The sequence below is a fragment of the Ursus americanus genome, chromosome 4, assembly GCF_024610735.1.
Source record: "Ursus americanus isolate L20-20 chromosome 4, mUrsAme1.1.p, whole genome shotgun sequence".
NCBI classification, from domain to species: Eukaryota; Metazoa; Chordata; class Mammalia; order Carnivora; family Ursidae; genus Ursus; species Ursus americanus.
In genome coordinates this window covers 57,282,902-57,303,856 of record NC_142130.1, presented here as the reverse complement: position 1 = coordinate 57,303,856, position 20,955 = coordinate 57,282,902, and the positions used below count along the sequence as shown (strand labels likewise).

Here is a 20,955-nt window from a genome sequence, read left to right as displayed (position 1 = left end):
AATCAATAGTGGAAACAACAAATATATCCTAATGAAATTTATAGGCTAGGAAGAGATAGAGAAAAGTGAAAAGGGAATTCCAATATTGTGAGATAAATGTGTTGATGTGAAAAATACTGGGTCCTGTGAAAAAATAGGGGAAACACCAACCCTAGTCATAGAGGTTAAGTAAAGCTTCTTAGAAAAAATAGCATATAATTGGAGACCTGAAGTTTGGGTGGGATTTACCCAGGCAAAAAGTGGAAAGGCAAAATTTTTTTAGAAATAATCAGAAGTCCTTAAGCAAGAGCGTGCACAGTGATTTAAAGAAAGGAAATATGGTTGAGTATTCTAGCAGCATGGTTTTTGAGAGAGGGAAAAACAGTATAAGATGGAACTAGAGAATATCCAAGAAGAGTTTTAAAAAAAAATTTTATTTATTTTTATTTTTATATTTTTATTTTTTTAAAAGATTTTTATTTATTTATTTGACACAGAGAGAGACAGCCAGCGAGAGAGGGAACACAAGCAGGGGGAGTGGGAGAGAAAGAAGTAGGCTTCCAGCAGAGGAGCCTGATGTGGGGCTTGATCCCAGAACGCTGGGATCACGCCCTGAGCTGAAGGCAGACGCTTAACGACTGAGCCACCCAGGCACCCGTAAAATTTTTTTTATTGAAGTATAATTAACATATGATGTTATATTAGTCATAGGTGTACAAAATATCAATTCATCAATTACATATGTTACTCAGTACTCATCACGATAAGGATAGTCACCATCTATTACCATACAACCTAACAATATTATTTACTATATTTCCTATGCTAAGCTTTTTATCTGTGTGACTTATTTATTTTATAACTGAAAGTTTGTACCCCTTAATTCCCTTCATGTAAATTCCACCCATCACCCCACTCACTTCCCATCTGTCAGCCAGGAGTTTGTTTTCTGTATTTAAGAGTCTAGGGATTTTGTCTGTTTCTCCTTTTGTTTTGTTCTTTGGATTCCACATATAAATAAAATCATATGTATTTGTCTTTCTCTGACTTATTTCTCTTAGCATAGTACCCTCTAAGTCCACCCATGTTGTCACAAATAGCAAGATCCTATTCTTTTTAATGGCCAAGTAATATTTCATTGTATACGTGTGTGTGTGTGTGTGTGTGTGTGTGTGTGTGTGTGCGTGCGTGTGTGACATCTTCTTTGTCTATTCATCTGTGTATCTATCTATCTATCTATCTATCTATCTATCTATCTATCTATCTATCTATCATGGACACTTCTGATGCTTCCATATGTTTATCTATCTATCTGTCTATTTGTCATGGGCAGTTCTGATGCTTCCATATGTTGGCTGTTGTAAATAATGCTGTAGTAAGCATAGGTGTGTATGTATCTTTTCAAATTAGTGTTTTTGTTTTCTTTGGGTAAATACCCAGTAGTGGAATTACTGGATCATATGGTATTTCATTCTATAATTTTTTTATTCAAGTATAATTTAAATACAGTGTTATATTACTTTCAGGTGTACAATATAACATATAATATGTATTTTAATAGATTTAATATATCTTTAATTTTTTGAGGAACCTCCAATACTGTTTCTCACAGTGGCTGCATGAATTTATATTCCCATCAGTGGTGCACAGGGCTCCTTTTTTTCTGCATTCTCACCAATTCTTACTATTTCTTGTATTTTTGATTCCAGCCATTCTGACAATATAAGGTGGTAGCTCATTATGGTTTTGATTTCCATTTTTCTGATGTTGAGTGATGTTGAGCATCTTTTCATGTGTCTGTTGGCCATCTGTATGTCTTTGGAAAAATGACTGTGCCCATTTTTAATCAGATTATTATTATTATTTGTTGTTGTTGTTGTTTTGGTGTTGAGTTATAGAAGTTCTTTATACATTTTGGCTATTAACTCTTACGGGATGTATCATTTGCAAATATCTTCTCCCATTCAGTAGGTTGCCTTTTTGTTTGTTGATGGTTTTCTTCACTGTGCAAAAGCTTTTCATATTGGTGTGGTCCCAATAGTTTATTTTGTTTTTGTTTTTCTTACCTAAAGAGACATAGCTAGAAAATGTTGCTATGGCTGCTGTCAAAGAAATTACTGCATGTTTTCTTCTAGGAATTTTATGATCTCAGGTTTCACATTTAGTTCTTTAATCTATTTTGAGGTGTGTGGTTTTTTTTTTTTTTTTTTTTTTTTGCTAATGATGTGAAAATGTGGTCATGTTTCATTCTTTTGAATGTGACTCTCCAGTTTTTCTAGAAACATTTATTGAAGAGACTGTCTTTTCCCCATTGTATGTTCTTGCCTCCTTTGTCATCGAGTAATTGACCATATATAAGTGTGAGTTTATTTCTGGGCTCTCTCTTGTTCCCCTGATCTGTGTGTCTGTTTTTGTGCCAATACCATAGTGTTTTGATTATTACAGCTTTGTAGTACAGCTTGAAATCTAGGATTGTGTTTTGAAAGGCCTTGTATATGTTACATTAAAGATTATGGATTTCATTCTAAGGGAGTGACACAGTCCAATTTACATAAGGAAGGTCACTGTGGCTGCAGACCCTGCTCTGTCTTACTGCGTATTGCATACTTTAAAACTTTTAGTAGGGGAGAATTTCCTAATTTCCCAAACCTGATCCTATCCCCCTTGCATATGTTCTTTAGCACTGTGCACTTTGCCTGCAGAGTGCATGTTATAATTATAATAGGATAATAAATTATGGGATTAGATGTCCATTGTCATAATCTCTGGGTCATAGTCTCTGAGATAGTAGAGACCAAACTGTCTGGTATATTGCTATGTATCATCAGCATGTCTCTGTACCTTTTATGTAGTAGGTGGTCAATAAGCATTTTTTGAATGAATGATCTATAGGGATTTAAGTACCATGAATAAGAATAACTTAGTTAAAGAGAACCAAAAATCAGTGATGATTTTAATCTCTTTTCTTCCTCATTCTTATTTCCCTAATAAGACAAACATTTGTTAAGGACTTTGCTGTGCCAAGTGTTGTGATAGAAACTAAGGAAGATAAGTGATGTGGTTGGTATGTGAATAATAAATATTTTAAAAATTAATGGCTACAATTCAGGCAAGGTGTATTGTAGAAGTACAATCAGCAATATTAAATAAACAACTAAAGGTATAGATTTCTTCCTCTTATTACAACTTAAAAAAATGTTTTATCTTGTATAGATCTCTTATATACCTGAAGCTGCCTGTTAACTTTCAAATGTTGTTTTATACCCAAATAGAAAGAATTGCCTGAGTAGAGCTTCTTTTAGAGTATAATTACAGACTTGCTGTTAGTGATTTGTTAACAAAGATAAAACAGTAGTCTAAGATTTTAGGAGATATTGATAAATTGGAAATAGCTACCTTTTTGCTGTTCTTAAAAATCTACTTATGTTTTTTGATCAATGATAAGTTAAGTGCTCATCTATTCAGGAAAGTTTTAAATTATGTAAAAATAAAATGTATTTTAGCTGCAAAAGTGAATATAATTTGAGACACTGTTTGTAATTGTTTTTCAAAAGGCCATTCTAGTTATGAAAAGCAGCCACAAATGTACTGATAAACGTACTTAAACTCAAAAGGATCTGTGTAGAATTTTGGCTTCCAAAGCAAATATTGAATTGAAAATTTTCTGGCAAAATTATTGTCAGCTCTTAAATTTATCATTTGTGGCTTAAAAAGAATAGGAATTGTAGAGAACCCAACTCAGTGAAATTTATGCAGTGTGTAAAGAACCTACTTCATAATTTTCGGCAGAGTTGAATGGCAACATGTCAGTTTAGTAGAGAAACCCCTAGCAAAAGTTATAGGTATTAACCAGAAAGAAAAGAAAGTTGTGAGAATCTTGTTTGCCAGGGAAATAAGATTTATAAATATTCTGGAATAAAGTTCTCTGTTTTGATTCCCCTGCCCGCACTCTTTCTGATATTGAAATAGAAATTAAAAGTATGTTGAAGAAGATTATCTGAATTCTTTTGTGAGATTGTGAGAAAGTTGTGAGGTAAAAAAAAAAAAAAAATTCAATTGACCAAAATTACGTATACAAATTCGTGAAAAACAGTGTTTAGAAACAAAACCTTTAGATAGGTAATTCAATTGGATCATTTTTGTCGTTAGTATTTAAACATTAAATATGGGTACTATGGATTGAATCTGAAAGTTTATGAAATTATGGGCACATTAAGCCATCAGGTTTTTAAAAACTGCAGAACTGTGAAGAAATAAGATATGTCTTCTTTAAAGGAAAATGAAGGAAAAGGAAGTAAAAGTCAGCCATAATAGCTACCAATTATAGTTTGATGAAAGGAAAATGTCACATATATTCAAGTATTTGTTTCTTTATATTGCTTTAAAATTGAGCATTCGTTAAGTAATGAATCATTGAACACTACATCAGAAACTAATGATGTACTATATGTTGGCTAATTGAATTTAAAGCAAAAAAATTCTATTAAAAACAAAAAAAATGAGCATTCCTTTATTTGTGTGTTTTAATTATTTACATTTTAGTATTAATAAGAAGCTTTTTTTCCCCTGTAAGTAGTACATAAGTAATTTAGGCAAATGCAGTGTATCTGTACCTGAGAAAACTGTTGTTCCCTAATGAAAGTTATGGAATTACTGACTTAATGTACAGGAGTGGTTAAATTGTTATTGTTTGGCTAGAATGGGAAGCTATTAGGGGAATAAATTCCATCTACTATGTACCTAATACTTCACATTTATTTTGAAATTAATTCGTATAAAAATTCTTTTATTAATTGCTATTCTCATTTTATAGATAAGGAAACTAAAGCTTATAAAGTATAAGAAAATTTCTTTTTTTTTTTTTTTACAATTTTATTTATTTGAGAGAGAGCATGAGCAGGGGGAAAGCATGAACAGGGGGAGAGCACAAGCAGGGGTGGGGGTGAGAGGGTGAGGCGAGCGCAGAGCAGGAGCTAGCATAAGGAGAGGCAGACTCCCTGCTGAGCAGGGAGCCCAACCCTGGGATCATAACCTGAGCTGAAGGCAGACACTAAATTCACTGAGCCACCCAGGTACCTCAGTATAAGGAAATTTCTTACATAATACCAGCATTTTTTTTTTCAGGGAGTCAAGATTTAAATAAAAATCATGTCTCACCTTAATCTATGTTCTTCCCTTTACACTACAATAGCCCTCCCACATGTTGTTGATAATGGTAACAATTGCAGCAGCAATAGTAATAATAATAGTAAAAGCATACATTTACTGGGCTTACTGTGTTCCAGACATGTCCCCAGAACATTGTGTACGTTAATTCCATTTAATTTGAAAAAGAACTCTAAGAGGGACGCCTGGGTTGCTCAGGCGGCTGAGCTTCCAACTCTTGATTTCAGCTCAGGTAATGATCTCAGGGTTGTGAAATCAAACCCCACATTGGGCTCTGCAATCAGGGGGCAGTCTGCTTGAGATTCTCTCTCTCCTTCTGCCCCTCCACCCCCACGCATGCTTGTGCTCTCTCTCTCTCTCTAAAATAAATGAATAAATCTTTAAAAGAAAAAGGACTCTATGAAATTTATCCTGTCCTAGTTTTACAGGTGAGAAGAAGTAATTAGGAAATAGGAGAAACCACCATTGTACAATATGTGTAGGTTTATGTGATCCTAGAGATGCAGGTAATGAAATGCAGGCCTTTAATAAATTAAAATTTTATAATACTTTGTATTTCAATATGGTTTTAAATATATGTCATCCTTTTAATAATTTATGGTTTAAAAATGCTGATAATTGAGTCCTTGAAAAAGTTATAAAGTATTCAAGTCCTAAGGAAAGAGAAATGCAGAATAGACCTATTCATATTTGTGGCTGGGTAAAAGAATGATGTGGGTATATTTGAACTTCTTAGTCCCAGGGTTGCCTAAAAGGCATAATTAAATTTGCTTTTTGATTTAGGAGTTTGAGAATAGAACTTCAGGGAACCAGTCCACATTGGTCATCTGTAAACATGTGTCTAACTGGAGATAGAAATGGTGATTTTGATCTCTGTAGAGGTGAAAGGAATAAAAACATAATTGATAATTCTCTTAATTGAAGTGCAGGGAGTAGTTGAAATCCTCTCATAGGCTTTTCCTTATATCATCTTTACCACATTTGGTAAAAGTAGCATAGTAGTGTTATTGGTATTACTTGATAGGTTAATAAATATCCTGCTGTACTTACAAAAGTTCTGAGGGGGGAAAATGTATGGAGTAGTCTTGAGAGGATCTTAGAAGAAACAATGAGTTCCAGTGTGGAATAGTTGAAATTAAGTTGGGTCTAACATGGCAGAATGCATAAAAGACTGTCTTTTGATTAAAAGACTTAATACTACCTGAGGAGACTATTATTATTACAGGTCTCCAGAATCAGGGGGTCAGTAAGTTCAAAACATTGGGCAATCAGAAGATATAAGAACACCCCCCTCAAATTGCAAAGACCCAATAACTCAATAAAATTTGCAAAATGAGAAATCAATATGTTTTATTAATTAACTTGTGTAACCTCATACTTAGTAATCTTCAAAAATGTGGAAGATTTAGTATTTGTGAATATCTACAGTGCCATTAAGTCTTCAAATTTTAAAATTGCAGGTAAAGAATTATTTCCGATAGGACTCCTTTGATTCTCTCCTATATGGTATCTTTCAAAGGTTTTTTTGCCATAGACAGTGTAATTTTTACATTGCAATCCAGTATTTTAGAAAGTCATAAAAATAATACTTATCCTTATTACTTTCTATTTTACTTTTTCTAGTCTCTCCTACCCCTCCCGCTGCCTCCATCTCCTGTCCCTCTTTTCTTTTCCCCCATCTTGGTAGTCATGGCCCACTATATTATTTTTATGATCCAGTCATGATTGAGATTTGCAGTGCATGGAGATTGGAGCACAAAGAGATTATGAGTTACAGAGAATTATTACTAAATTTGCATATATGCTAGAGGTTAAAAAAGGTTTAAGGGAAAAACAACAAATGGTATATTTTTCCAAATGGATAAACTTGCATTTTAAATTTAAATATTAAATATTTACAGTCTAATGTTATGAAAACATGAAAGTATCCTTTTAACTCATTACCTTTAAGATTTTGAAAGTTGTGCTATGATGGAACACAACTATATCACATATACTTATATGTAAAATGGATAGTCAGTATGTAAAACATGTATATTATACATATACATGTATTTAATGGATAGTTAATATATAAATGGATAGTTAATATATAAAAGCATTGCCTCATGGCTAAAATTTCTTTGCCCATTCAGTGATGGAAGGCAAAGTGCAAGACAGCAAGGAGATATGAGTATGTATTAAAAATCATGTACAGTATGAGTTTATATTTTGGGACCTTACTTTATAAGGCTTTTTGAAATTGTGTTTTAATAGAATTTTAAATAATTCATATTTGGATTTCATGTTTTGTTAGTAGAAACAAATAGGCATTTCACATTATAAACATGGATTGAAGTGTGTATAAAACATAAATGAAGGTACCACCCTAATTTAAAAAAATTAGATATCAGATGCTTGGGGTCTATTTATGGAATCTAGAAATAAGTCAAACATGTTCTAGCAACTCTTTTAAAAGAGATTTTGAAGCAGCATTTTGTACAGGTTCCCATTAAGAAGGTTAATGTTTGAGCTGATAAAGCAAATGACCAGAACCCTACAATGAGAAATCATTTCTACCCTACTAGGAAGCAATGTTTATGACTGTAAAACTTTTAAATTACTTATTATACTATCACTGAAACTATGGTATTTTATGGAATGTGTGACAGGAAAGGTGGAAAGCTAGTCAACTAGTTTAAAATCTTAAAAAATAATTGAATATTTCATAGAGTTAGGCGAAAGTTGTCTTGATTTTATGAAATGTGCTTTCAGAAAAAAAAAGCATTTTTAGAGATAGTTTAATTCAATCTATTATACAGTCTTTCTTTGAATTATATTGCAAGTTATTTAGTAATATTTCTTTTTTTTTTTTTTTGATGTTTAGATTCTAGCTTATATGTGAGGGATGACCAAAAGCAATTGTAGTGATTTGAAAGCATAGTATATTACTTTTGATTCATTATTTTATTTCACATTCTTACATACTTAAGTTTCTGACAAATAAATTTCTATTGGGGGAGAGAAGTTTCTTTAGTTTTAATACTACATAATGAATTTAAAGTGTTCTTGAACTAAGTTTTTAAATAAATCAAATACATAAACAAGGAAATATTACTTTAATAAGACATATGTCACAATTTCTTAATATTGGCTGGGAAATTTTATAGTTAACATAAAACAAAATCTAAGTTATCCCTCTTCATTCTACTACATTATTAATAAATAAGATATGGCAACAATAGAATATGGCCATTTTTAATAACTATGTATTTGACAAAATGTCTGTTCTTTGCAGGGTTTAAGGATGTGTTGTATTTTCTGCATTAATATCAACACTAAATATTTAGATAATCCATTAGAATACTACAATTATCATATGATTTCTCTCATCTATGGAGCATAAGAACTCAGAAGATCGGTAGGGGAAGAAAGGGATAAAGAAAGGGGGGGTAATCAAAAGGGGGAATGAAGCATGAGAGACTAAGGACTCTGAGAAACAAACTGAGGGCTTCAGAGGGGAGGGGAGTGGGGGAATGGGATAGGCTGGTGATAGGTAGTAAGGAGGGCACGTATTGCATGGTGCACTGGGTGTTATACGCAACTAATGAATCATCGAACTTTACGTCAAAAACCAGGGATGTACTGTATGGTGACTAACATAATATAATTAAAAAAATTAAAAAAAAAGAATACTACTGTGCAAACCAGGAGAAATTTGAAGTATCATGAATTTCAAAGTTAGAGAATCTTTTCAGGAATGACAAAAGCTCCATAGATTCAAGTTTGAGAACAAGGATTAAATTTACACGTCTATACATAAAATACATAAAAAAGAAGATTTAAGAAGAATTCAATTAAAGTTTGTGGCAGGATAATAGATTCCATATAAATTCATAAAAGTACATTAATATTATCTACAAAGGAATGTTATGTTACCTGTTGCTTAAAATGATTCATTTCGGCACTTCATTTAATTTAGCTTTAGGGAATTTTTTATATTTATGTCTATTTCAATAAGAGAAACTATCTTTTTACAGTCTACCGAGGCAGGGTTTTTAATTGACTGTAATAACTTTTAGGTATTGGATACTATTTAAAGTCTCATAGATGTCTAAAAGCCTATGCCTATGGCCAAAGTAGAAATGTGTGTCCATATCTAATAATACTTTTCTTAATATTTCTTCATTTGACAAATCACTTTGCTGCAAGCTCTTTGTGTTAATAAGTACATTGTGGATTTTTTTCCCTTTATTTTACATTCTGTGTTGTCTTAGTATTATACTACTTTATAGAAGAAGAAAAGGAGTGCATACAAATCATACTACGTCTCTGAGTCTAAATCTGTAATTTGTAAAGCTCTCCTTTGGTAATTACCCACTTATTTGATTTAAATACTCATTAAAAAATAAATTTTTAACTAGTAGTATGTGTAACAGCTAAAACCATAAAGCTTCTAGGAAACAAAAACAACAGGAGAATACATGACCTAGAAGTAGGCAAAGATTTCCTAAGGACTACTCAAACTACTTGCATTACAAATTAAGTTAAGGAGACAAGGGAAAAGACAACAGAAGTTGATTTTGTCTTTTGCTTCTCATCATAATAAATGTTTGGTGGAAGAAAATAGTAAAAAAAACTTGCCAGAATAGTTTTGTGTTACATAAATTTTCTTTATCAATAAGTGGCAAGTTTTCCTATGACAAAAGATGTTTAAACTTAAACTTTAAATTAAAATCAAATTAATTGATGTAAAAGGTGATTAAGTGATGGAAAAATGCACAAGATTTAAGGGTATAATTTTCATCTACCTATCATAAATTCTAAGATTCCCTTTCATTACACTACAGTATAGAGAAAGTAGCAGAAAATATTGAACAAAATGAAAACATGCTTAAATTTATTCATTCATTCAGTTCACAGTATATTTTGTGAATGTTTATTTAGTTCCAAAGACCTGCTCTTCAGGAGTTTTTAAGTTTCTCTTGAGCAATTAAATTATATTTACAAAGACAAACCAGCAAACACATTTCCACATAGAAAACTATCCTTGTGTTGATAGGTAGACATTTCTTTTGCAATTTAATTACTCCAGAGACCTTTGAGGAAGACTTCCTGTATGGTTTTCTTTATGATTGTGTGTGTATATGCTATATTACATTTTAGTATGCATATAAATTTAGTATGCATATAAATTTTAAAATATCAAAAATGCATATAGTTGTGCTTTCAGGAAGACCTCCCATTTTTTAAAAAATAAAAATAGCTCCATAAAATGGCTTCAACTTAAATAAAATTTCTTGTTCTCTGTAATAGAAACTTTTAAATAGTTAAAACATAAATTGTAGAATAAAAAGAATTTGTTTCAGTTTTGAGTAGAATTTGAAGTGCTAATTTATGTCAGCTTTAAGAGAAAGAAAGCTTTACTTAATTCAAGATTTTATGGATTACAAAAGGGCATTAACTTTAGCCATCTTTTGTCCAGGTTCTTTAAGAACATTATCTATATAAGAAAAAGAAATTAATTCTGATACAAATATCCAACAAAACTGTAATTTGTTTGGATTAATTATGTTTTACTTTAAGGTTAAGGATTATACATATAATTTTATCTAAAAAACCAGAAAAATATATAGTAAAAACTCACTGATGACAGTGTTATATGTGATTGTAATTTTCTTTGTGATTAGCACTACAATGAGAATTTTACTCTGTAAAAGTGATTAACATTATGTGATAATTGAAAATCAGTGAGCACTTTTTTTCTTTTCCAGATCATACATAAATAGAAGGATGTATTAGTTAACTACATATATCATTTTGCATTTTACTTTTTGTATTATTACAGTTTTTTTTTAAGTATGTATATGTTTGGTTAAACTTTTTAAGCTTCAAAAATATCCAGAAAAATTGAATGTATCATTTCTAAAATCATATATTTTATGATTATTATTTTTCTCCAAATGTAAAATAATTATGATTTTAATGAATTGGCACTGGCTATTGTCTCAATGCCTTCATAAAGCTCTTCAATTAGGATAACTAAAGAACTAAATAAATTAATTTACAGATATGATTTTGAAATTTATTGAAAAGTCATAACTGTTAATGCACTGTGTGTCTATTTGTGATAACATAGAAATCAGGTTAATGGAGCTTCTGTTGGTCAAGATTATGAAAAAAAAAAAGACTAAAGTTGATTGAAACATATTAAGTCTACCTTGATGTGAGGGAGAAAACAGAAAAAAAAGTCTTATTATTTGATAACTATTTTACCAACTCCTTACTCTGAAAATATGCAATTTAAGAAAAGAATTAAGCATTTATGCTCATTTTCTTATAACAACTCTATTTCTGGGTAACCAGTCGCAGTTTATGAGGGACAGCTCTTCATTACAGAAAATGCCTCCAACTAAATAAAGAATAGTAGTATTAGAAAAATCACCATTTTTCAAAACTTAATAGAATATTTAATTCAGCATATGTCAAGGGATATTAAAATCACCACATAAAATATTTGGGGTAACAAATTGTTCAGATTAAAAAAATAAAGTCATAATTAAATACAAGATATAGACCTGTATTGGATATATCAGTATATTTGAAAATAGACTATATCTGTAGATAAAATTAAAGAATCAATGTTAGTTTTATTAAGTACTATAATGGTATGATGGTTATGTAGGAAAATATATCTTTAAAAGAGCCTGACTAAAGTATTTATAAGTTAAATGTTATGATGTCTGAAATTTTCAAAAAAATAAAATGATAAAAAAGGCTATCTGTAATTAAATCTGAGTGATATACCTCATCCAAATTTATATCCTCCCTTATCTTTTGTATTTTAGGGGAAAGTTTTCCAAATAAAATATTTTAAATACTATTATAGAGTGTACATTAATTATCTAGCTTACCTTTTGCATTTTATTACTTTATCAAAAGTCTATAAAAAGAAAACCTTTTTCCTAGTATTTAACGTATTTCACATTACTAAAACCACATGAATTAGAAATAAGGAAAAAATGATGAATGTTTAATAGGATTAATCTGCTGTATTTAGAAGGAAATTAAATTGCCTTAGTATATCTCTCTCTACTAATGATATATTTAATTATTGGATCTCCAAGTTTTAAAAGTTGCAGACTTTCCTTTGTTATTCATCTATTATTAAATTTCTTTAACTAAAGACATCAAAAACTCTAATTTAAATATTTTTATACTTTTAGAATCTACACTTTACCACAGACAGATATCTTGATAGCAAATAGTACAGCTTCTTAGAATTCCACTAGCTCTATGTTCGTTTTTAAATTTCTCCAATTGAAATTAGTTATGTTGTAATGTAATTTGCTTGTAATTCTACAGTTTCATTAGCACTTTGCAAAAAGAGGGAAAACAGGAAAGATTCAGGATCAAGACACAGATCATTATGACAGTACAAGTGTATTTAGGACATGGAAGTTTTTTGGAAGAGAAGAATTTAGTGTGGAATTATAGGGATAAAGACTTTATGACTATAAAGTTTAAATTGAAATTGGAGGAAAGTTAAATATGTGAAAAAAGTAATTGTGGATTGATGAGTCAGACAAGGAAGGGAGTATAGATATTTGTTTCTATTTTGGGGTATCATAAATAATACTGTGATGATCATTTTGTTATACAAAGGGAAATGGCCAGACAATAGTTGTCATTCTTTTTCTTTTCTTTTCTTCTCCTTTTTTTTTTTTTTTTTTTTTTTTTTTTTTATTGTAGAGAGAGAGAGCAGGGAGGGGCAGAGGGAGAGGGAGAGAGAAAATCCCAAGCAAGCACCACACTAGGCGGAGGCCTGGCACCTGATGCAGGGCTCAATCTCAGGACCCTGAGATCTTAACCTGAGCAGAAACCAAGAGTTGGATGCTTATCTGACTGAGCCACCCAGGTGCCCCCAGTTGTCATTCTTTATAAGAAATGGCTTTATTACTGTAGTATTTTGTGACGCATTTTTTATAACAATTAAGAAATAGGCTCTGAAGTAGTATTTTAATGTAGAGAACAAACAAGTTTAAGATTTTTACATTAAAAGTCATATTACTTGTTAATATTTTTACAAATATCTGAATATTATGGCATTTTCTTTCCCATACATCCCATTCTTCTGTATACGTTAGTATACAGTGTGGATTTAGTGTGGATTATTTCTATTAACTGGCATTTCACTGATTCCTTTTCTGTTTTGTCCAGTATGTTTTTAATCTCAACTAACGGATTTTTTATTTCAGATATTGCATTGTTCAGTTGTTCATTGTTCATTGTTGCATTGTTCAATTCCAGAATTATTTCTTAATTGCTGTCTGGTTAGTCTATTTATTTCAATTGACAGATTTTTCTCTTGATACTGTGCCTCATTTTCTTGTTTTTTCACATGTTTAATAAGTTTTCTTGTACACTGGGCATTATGGATGATATATTTTAGAGACTCTGGATATTGCAATTTTCTTCTGAAAACTTTTGAATTTTCTTCTAGCAGGCAGTTTAAATTACTCGCAGATTACCTTGTTTTTTGAGATGCTTAAGGTTTTAGGCTTTGTTAGAGAGAATCCAATCCCTTAGTCTGTCAACAAGGAGAGCCAGAATATTTACAAAGTCTGAATTTGTTGAGACTTAACTGGGAACTCACCTCCCTTGGGGTGGGCAGCTGCTAAAATCTCTACTAAACTCTTTCAAGCTTTCTGTTGTTTTCCTCTGAGCTTCTTTTAGCCTTGCTTGGAGCAAGGGCAGTTAGAGTGGTATCTATGCGCAGCTTTTGGACTCCGCCTTCTTTGACTCTCCACAGTCACAACCCCCAGCCCTAATTTCCAGCTGCTCTGAAAGCCAGATTTCTCCATAGGGTTTCAATAACTGCAGCTTTCTACTTGAGCTCTTTCTATCCCCTTCCAGCTGCTCCACCCCCTATATTAGAGACAGAGGATGCCCTCAGTATAGATGGGGTGTCTAAAATCTGACACAGCACCAATGTAATACTTTTCTTTCAAGAATCTCATCTCCTTTAGTTTCTCCCTCCCGTAAGTTTCTTCCAGTTCTCTCCCCAGAATTTATTCTTATTTTTAGCAGAAGACAGTTCATCATAAGCTAAGCTGCCTATATCAGAGGCGGAAAATACCTCCTTATAGTTTTTTTAAGCCTTTCTAACCAACTCATATCTAACAGTAAAATTTAAAACCATGGACCTGTGAAATTTTATTTATCTTTTAAAATTTGTTTTGTCACTCTTATGAGGCTTATTTTTGAGGTCACCTTCCCTTACTTGCCATCCTGTCATAGCTTCGTTATGTTTACCTTCTGCCAATATTATATGTAGATATTCATATATGTATATAAACATATATATCATATAAGAATAAGATATATATATGTATATATATCTTAGATATATCTCTCTATATATACATATATATATATGTATATATATCTCTAATTTCTTCTTTTCTGGACAGTTCTGGGTATCTTTAATATCATGCTATACAAGCAAACAAAATTTAATCTTAGAACATTTTTCTGCTTTATTTTTAAGCCAGAAAACCAGTTCACCAGGAGTTCACTGGAGTTGTTCTAGGATGGTATATTTAGAGTAGAAGATTCCAGGGTTCCGGGGATATTGCTGCACCCCATCAGCAGTATCCTAATAGGGACAAAAGGTGGGGATGGATTGATGGCCTTTCATACCTTAGACTTAAGGACCTAACTATGTGTACACGTGAAAGCATCTCAAAACCAGCAAGCACTTTTATAAACTCTTACCCCTACCTATTACTAAACTTAGAATCTGTCTATTGAGTTATATTTGGAAATTTACTGAGGGAATCCCAGTATTTGCAATGGCTACTCAATAGAAAACTGCAGTTTTTCTACCATAAGTCTCTCCCATTGCCATGTATTATACTTTTCACTACAGGCCAATGTTATCTAAAGTGTACACTGGAGAGAAATGTCCCATGACCTGTTTCACCAAAAATGGAAGCATATAGCATACCATTCCTGATAGGTATTCCTAAGTTAAAATAGCATTTTAAAGACTGAAATAGTTTTAATTACAAAAATAAATCATCTAACACAAGCATGCACACAACATTTAAATTTGATTCTTAGGCTTCCCAAAATTTGTTGCACTGAAGAATTGTTTTGTTATTACAGTTTTCTCATTTCTACCTGCTGCTATGCAAAATTATTTTGTGTGTCTTCACTAAATTCAGGTTAGGGGCACCTGGGTGGTTTAGATGGTTAAGCATCTGCCTTCAGCTCAGGTCATGATCTCAGGGTCCTGGAATCAAGCCCTGTGTCAGGCTCCCTGCTCAGCAAGGAGCCTGTTTCTCCCCCTCTCTCTGCTTCTGCCTTTCCTGCTCATGCACTTGCTCTCTCTCTCAAATGAATAAATAAAATCTTTATAAATAAACAAACAAATAAATAAATAAATAAATAAAATTCAGGTTGGCCTCAGTCCATTTAACCTTACTAGTTGTCTTCTATTCATTCTTCATTGCTCTCTAAGCTAATTAGATACAGGGAACTTTAAAACCCTTTATTTAATAACTAAATAATTGTATTAATCTTTATTTATCCTGTGATGAAGTTTGTAATTAACGGTGTTCATGAGCTTGCTACCATTGTTTTGCTTTATTTGCTTACTCATCTTAATACTTTGAGGATCCATTTACTTAGAAAATTTCACCTTTTTTCTTTAAACCGCAGTTTATACTTCATCTCTTATAAGGTACTGCCTTACATCTCCCAAACAATTTTATATTTAATAATTAGAATTTATCTAATATTAATTGTGTGTGTGTGATATCTACCTAGTTATTTGATATTATCATCTTCCAAGTAGACAAAAGGAATTTGACATTTTTTTCCTGTTATAGCACCTGTGGCTTTTGAACCCTGTATTTCATTACTAAATTATGGAAAATGAAGTTTTTACTAGTTTCACCTCTATAATATGCCTAGTTTATCTGTTATACCTTTGAAAAAGTTTCTCTTATGCTGTGCTTTTGATCAGCAGCCAAAATTTTCCCTGGTTCATTTTTTTCTTTCATACTTTGCCTTTTTCAATTTTGAGTTCTCCTTGCTTATGTAAAGTGACAACCTGTTGGCCAGAAATTTGTGAAAATTAAACTAATTTTACTATTATTGTATATTTTAACTTTGATACCTTCATATTTAAAAGATATATTTAATATTGAATACTTCATGAACACTTGGGAACTCTGATGAACTCTTATTTTTGTAGATATCTTGTAAAGATTTCATTTGCTTATGTTACAGCTGATCTTGAAGAAATGCGCCTTCTATTTTGTAGGGTTTTAGTCACAGCAAGCTGTCTCTGAGCACACTTTTCAGTTTCACAGGTTTTCTTATTGTTCATAATTGGGTGTTCTGTTTATTATTTCTTTAAGTCTTTGTAGTATCTATTGGTGAACATTTTCATCTTAGAAATTTCTGTCATTAAATCATAGGTTCCCCCTACAATATTGTACTGTTCATGCTAAATTATTAATAGAGTTTTTCTATCAAAATGTGAAATACATTTTCCTGTTTTTTAATGAGTTTTTTTCCACAGGGAGAAATAAATTTGTACATACTTAAGCCACAAAGACAGTTGTTTGTAAATAGAATACCTCTCTTTGACTATTTTGATTTTTAACTTAAATTTAATTCACAGAAGTCAAGATTAATTTGTATCAGATTTCCCTTCCTTGAAGCTTTGGTCTTCATTTTTGTTTTTAGAGTTTACTCTTAAGGATCAATTCTAATTTTATCCTGGCATTATTATTAAAGAAATTATATTAACATATTTATTTTTTTAAATCTTAGTTGTAAATTATCATTTGTTTTTTAAAATCAGCTTTTAACTGTGGTTTTGAAATAACCAAATACAGATTTCTAAAAAATCTGACAAAGTATATCAAGCAGAAATAGACATTTCTACTGATTTTGTGTTTCAGTAAGCAAACTACATATTGTGTAACTATAATTTCACTGTATGTGTATGTCATAATCATATGGTAAGTGGGTATAAGAATATTTATAAAAATTAATTTGTAACATTTACATTATTTTACAGTGCTTTCAAGTATTAGTGAGGTTTAGGTAAAGTTATAAATTTAAGAATGGGCAATTGGAAAGGCAAATGAAATTGAAATAAGTGTTAACAAATTAAAGACCATAAAACAATCAGATAATTCAATGTCTTTTTCCTAAAGGTCTATCTATCTTAAATATGAAAACATGGGATAGGAAAAAAAGTCCTCTAACTATGATAACTTTAAATATTATCTTTGCTCCTAGCACTATAAGAGTCTTCTCCATTGCTTGTTTTTTTAATATTCTAGCACCATAAAAAACGGTAATACTGTTTATATCCACTCAGTTGTATTACAGAAATTCAAATATTGGTTCTCTAATATCCATCCAAGCCTTGTAAAGTTTAATCCAGTAACACTGAGTATTTAGATTAATGGTTACTGTTTTAGCAACGTCTCTTCTTTAAATATTTATTACTATGTTCATTTTCACTAAACCAGAAGATACTACATAAGCAGCATTTTATGGATTTTAGAAAACAACTATAACTAAATCATCAATAGTTTTACTACATGTCAGGTAGTTAATGCTGGGGAAGAATCAAATCAAAATATATTTCTCATGTTGTAACTAATTATGCTGATCGTTTCAACAAATTAAAGATGATATATATCTGCCAACATGCAGTCTTATTTTTTTCACTCAAAATTAGTAATGTAATTAGTGATATTTTCATTTTTGGTGAACACAAATATATAACTATTTCATATATATGTGACATAAATATCTTAAACTCTTCTATTAGTACACATGGAAATAATTCTTATTTATACTCATTAAACAATGCATTTCATTTTTCTGGACTGTACAAGAGCAATATAATATTTAAATATTTTTTAAAATCTAGCTTATAAGGATAGCATATCAAAAGACATATTGTCCTAAAGCATCATATTTCATTTTGTATAAAGGATACCATCCTAAATAGTTCCGTTTTCCTTAGAAATCATTTTTATGTTTGTGTAGTTCTAAGGATGCTTCTGATCCGACTCACACAAGCATATTTTCAAATATAGCCTGATTTGAATTAATACAGTATAATTATATTTTTCTTGAGGATATTGTTAATTTTACATGGGAGGACTCATTAGTGAAAATGAATACTTATGTCATACCATAGAACACCTTCACCATGAAAAGTTGCTAAAACAGTATGGAAAAAACCTCCTAAGGAAAATTTGATATAGCTTTCCTATGCTTTTCCAGACCTATTTTCAACACTGCTAAAAGGGGGGAAAATTCGAGAACGCACTGAAGAGACCACCTCACCAGACCCTGATGTTACTTCTCCTCTGGATGTACATGCTGCAGCTCCATAGGAGCCAGGTTGGAAAAGTTTCTAGGAAAACAACATATTCCTTAATAACATATATTTTTAAGTAGAAAGATTTTTTTCTATGGCAGTTTGTCTTTTTAGGCCCCAGAGTTAAGTACATGAAAAAGTCTATACTTTTAGTTTGAACTTCACATTTATTTCTTAATTGTTATTAAAAAATACATATATCCGTGACGAACATCTGGCTTCTCGAAAATATTTTTGGAAATGTAATGGTTTTAAAGCATGCAAAATTAGCTAATTAAAAACATCACGATTCTGTTTTATACATACTATAAAAATATCAAGCTGTTATTAATCCATTATACTAGAGTTTGAAGTTAAATGATTATAAAAATGTATATCAACTTTTTCAAGCACTTCTGTATATACTACGTAAATGAGGAGGTAGTTTCTATATGGTCTTTTTTCTATACCTCAAGCTCTATATTTATTATTGTTCTTGAGTCTAAGTGAAAGTTCAAAGGTAATTAAATATTCATATAATGTTGTTAATTCTCTATACTTGGGAGGACTCTGGAGAGACAGGTCAGCGAGTTAGCAAAACAACCTTAAAAGGGCATTTTTTAAAGACTAATTTCAAAACCTAAATTTCAAATTTTGTGTATTTTGAAATATAATGACTCTCCGCTCAGATTATTGAAATGCATTGCAGTAAAGAGGGATGATAGTAATTTCATGAATAGAGGTTGCACATGGTAATTGTAACTGACGTATTTTTTTTAAAACATAGTTATTTGCTTCTTGGCCTTTTGGCTAAATCAAATGTAGTGTCTGTTCTTATAAGCTTAATATCTGATATGTCCTCTGAGGATAATATGTAAGTGGGTTTTTGGAGCAGGGAGGTGGAATAGTAGCTTGCTCCATCCATTTCCATCCATTGACCTGGTATTGCAGTACTTCCAGGAATCGTGTACCTCTACACCATACACATCAAACCACAGTCAAGACTTTTAAAAGATATAGTTAAGTGACTATAGCAATAATAAAAAATATGCAAATGAAGACTGAAAAACATAATTTATGGGAACATAATAAATGAAGTTAATTTTTAAATAAAAGATATAAGAAAAGCAATATTTATACCACTGACAATTTAATTCTGAAATGATAAGTGCACAAAAAGTAGGAATTATCTTTGCATGTGTATAAGAGCTAATTGTTATAGTAGTATATATTTACATGTCTGCTCAATCCAAGCGTGACACTTCTAAAGTTTAAGACACCTAATTGTTTAGATTTTTTTCTTTTTCATTTTTCACAGAAAAATTCACTTTTTCACAGAAAAATCTGTACTCGATTTATAGCCTTTATCACATTTGCTTTGTATTATCATTATTATTTCAGGGAAGTGTGTTTTGTTGCTCTTATTCTTCTTTCCCTAATGTTCAGTTATAAACTCCTTGATAGAAGTGATTGTATCTCAATATATCATTATTTCTGTCTCCTATGAGGTTCGATAAATTGATTTTAAAATATTAATTACATAGCAAGTTTGTCGATAGAACTAAATGTACAAGGTCAGACATTAAAAAAATATATTCTTGGTGGGGTACCTGGATGGATAAGTCGATTAAGTGTCTGACTCTTGATTTTGGCTCAGGTCATGATCTTAGGGGTTGTGAGATTGAGCCACCCATCGGGCTCCACACTGGGCTGGGTGTGGAGCCTGCTTAAGATTCTCTCTCTCTCCCTCTCCTCTTTCCCCCTTCCTTTACTTAAAAAAACAAAACAAAACAACCCGAAAAACTTGGCAAAAAAATATGCTTTATAGATAAAATAGGCTATTGGTTCCTAATACTTTGTATTTACTAATTTCAGAAGATTTATAAATCCATCTGCCTGGAAACTGTAAAGCAACTTTGGCATATGTGGCTAATGTCTTTTCTTACTGGCCTAATACATTGCTAATTTGGACAGACTAGAATGGTGGTCCAAATTGTATTTTAAAAAATTCCAACTTTTTCATGTTGTATTGAGTAAACACTCAATGAGAATGAACTGATTAGTTATCAGTCTAAATAAAGTCAGCAATAATAAACATAACACTAAAGTAAGAAATAACATGGACTTCTTTATTTTTTATAAATGAGAGCACTGTTGGCAATTTAGCTGGTCTAAGTTCTGTACAGTATGGATCAGCAAAACTGAAAAGAGACAGGCAACAATTGTTAAGATAAAAATGGACCAAGAACAAAATTTTCTGACAGACTGACATAGAGAAAAAACAATGTCATTAATCCTGTTAATAAATAATTTTAATTGAAGTGGTAAACATTTTTTTTCAGTCAAGAAGAAAGGGTCATAAATAGATCAGATTTAGGAGTTCATAGTGACAGGTGAAGTTGAGCAATAGTGCTATAAATAAGTGCTCCCAA

General features: G+C 31.2%; 1 protein-coding gene and 1 non-coding gene across 4 annotated transcripts in view; both read left to right on the top strand.

Moving 5' to 3' along the window:
* EPHA6 (EPH receptor A6) overlaps window positions 1-20,955 on the top strand; it is an 814,184-nt gene that overhangs the window by 111,181 nt on the left and 682,048 nt on the right. The gene's annotated exons all lie outside the window — the stretch shown is intronic.
* On the top strand, window positions 19,314-19,499 carry LOC123784442 (U2 spliceosomal RNA). The gene has a single exon (XR_006777441.1). It is a non-coding gene; the product is annotated as a U2 spliceosomal RNA (small nuclear RNA).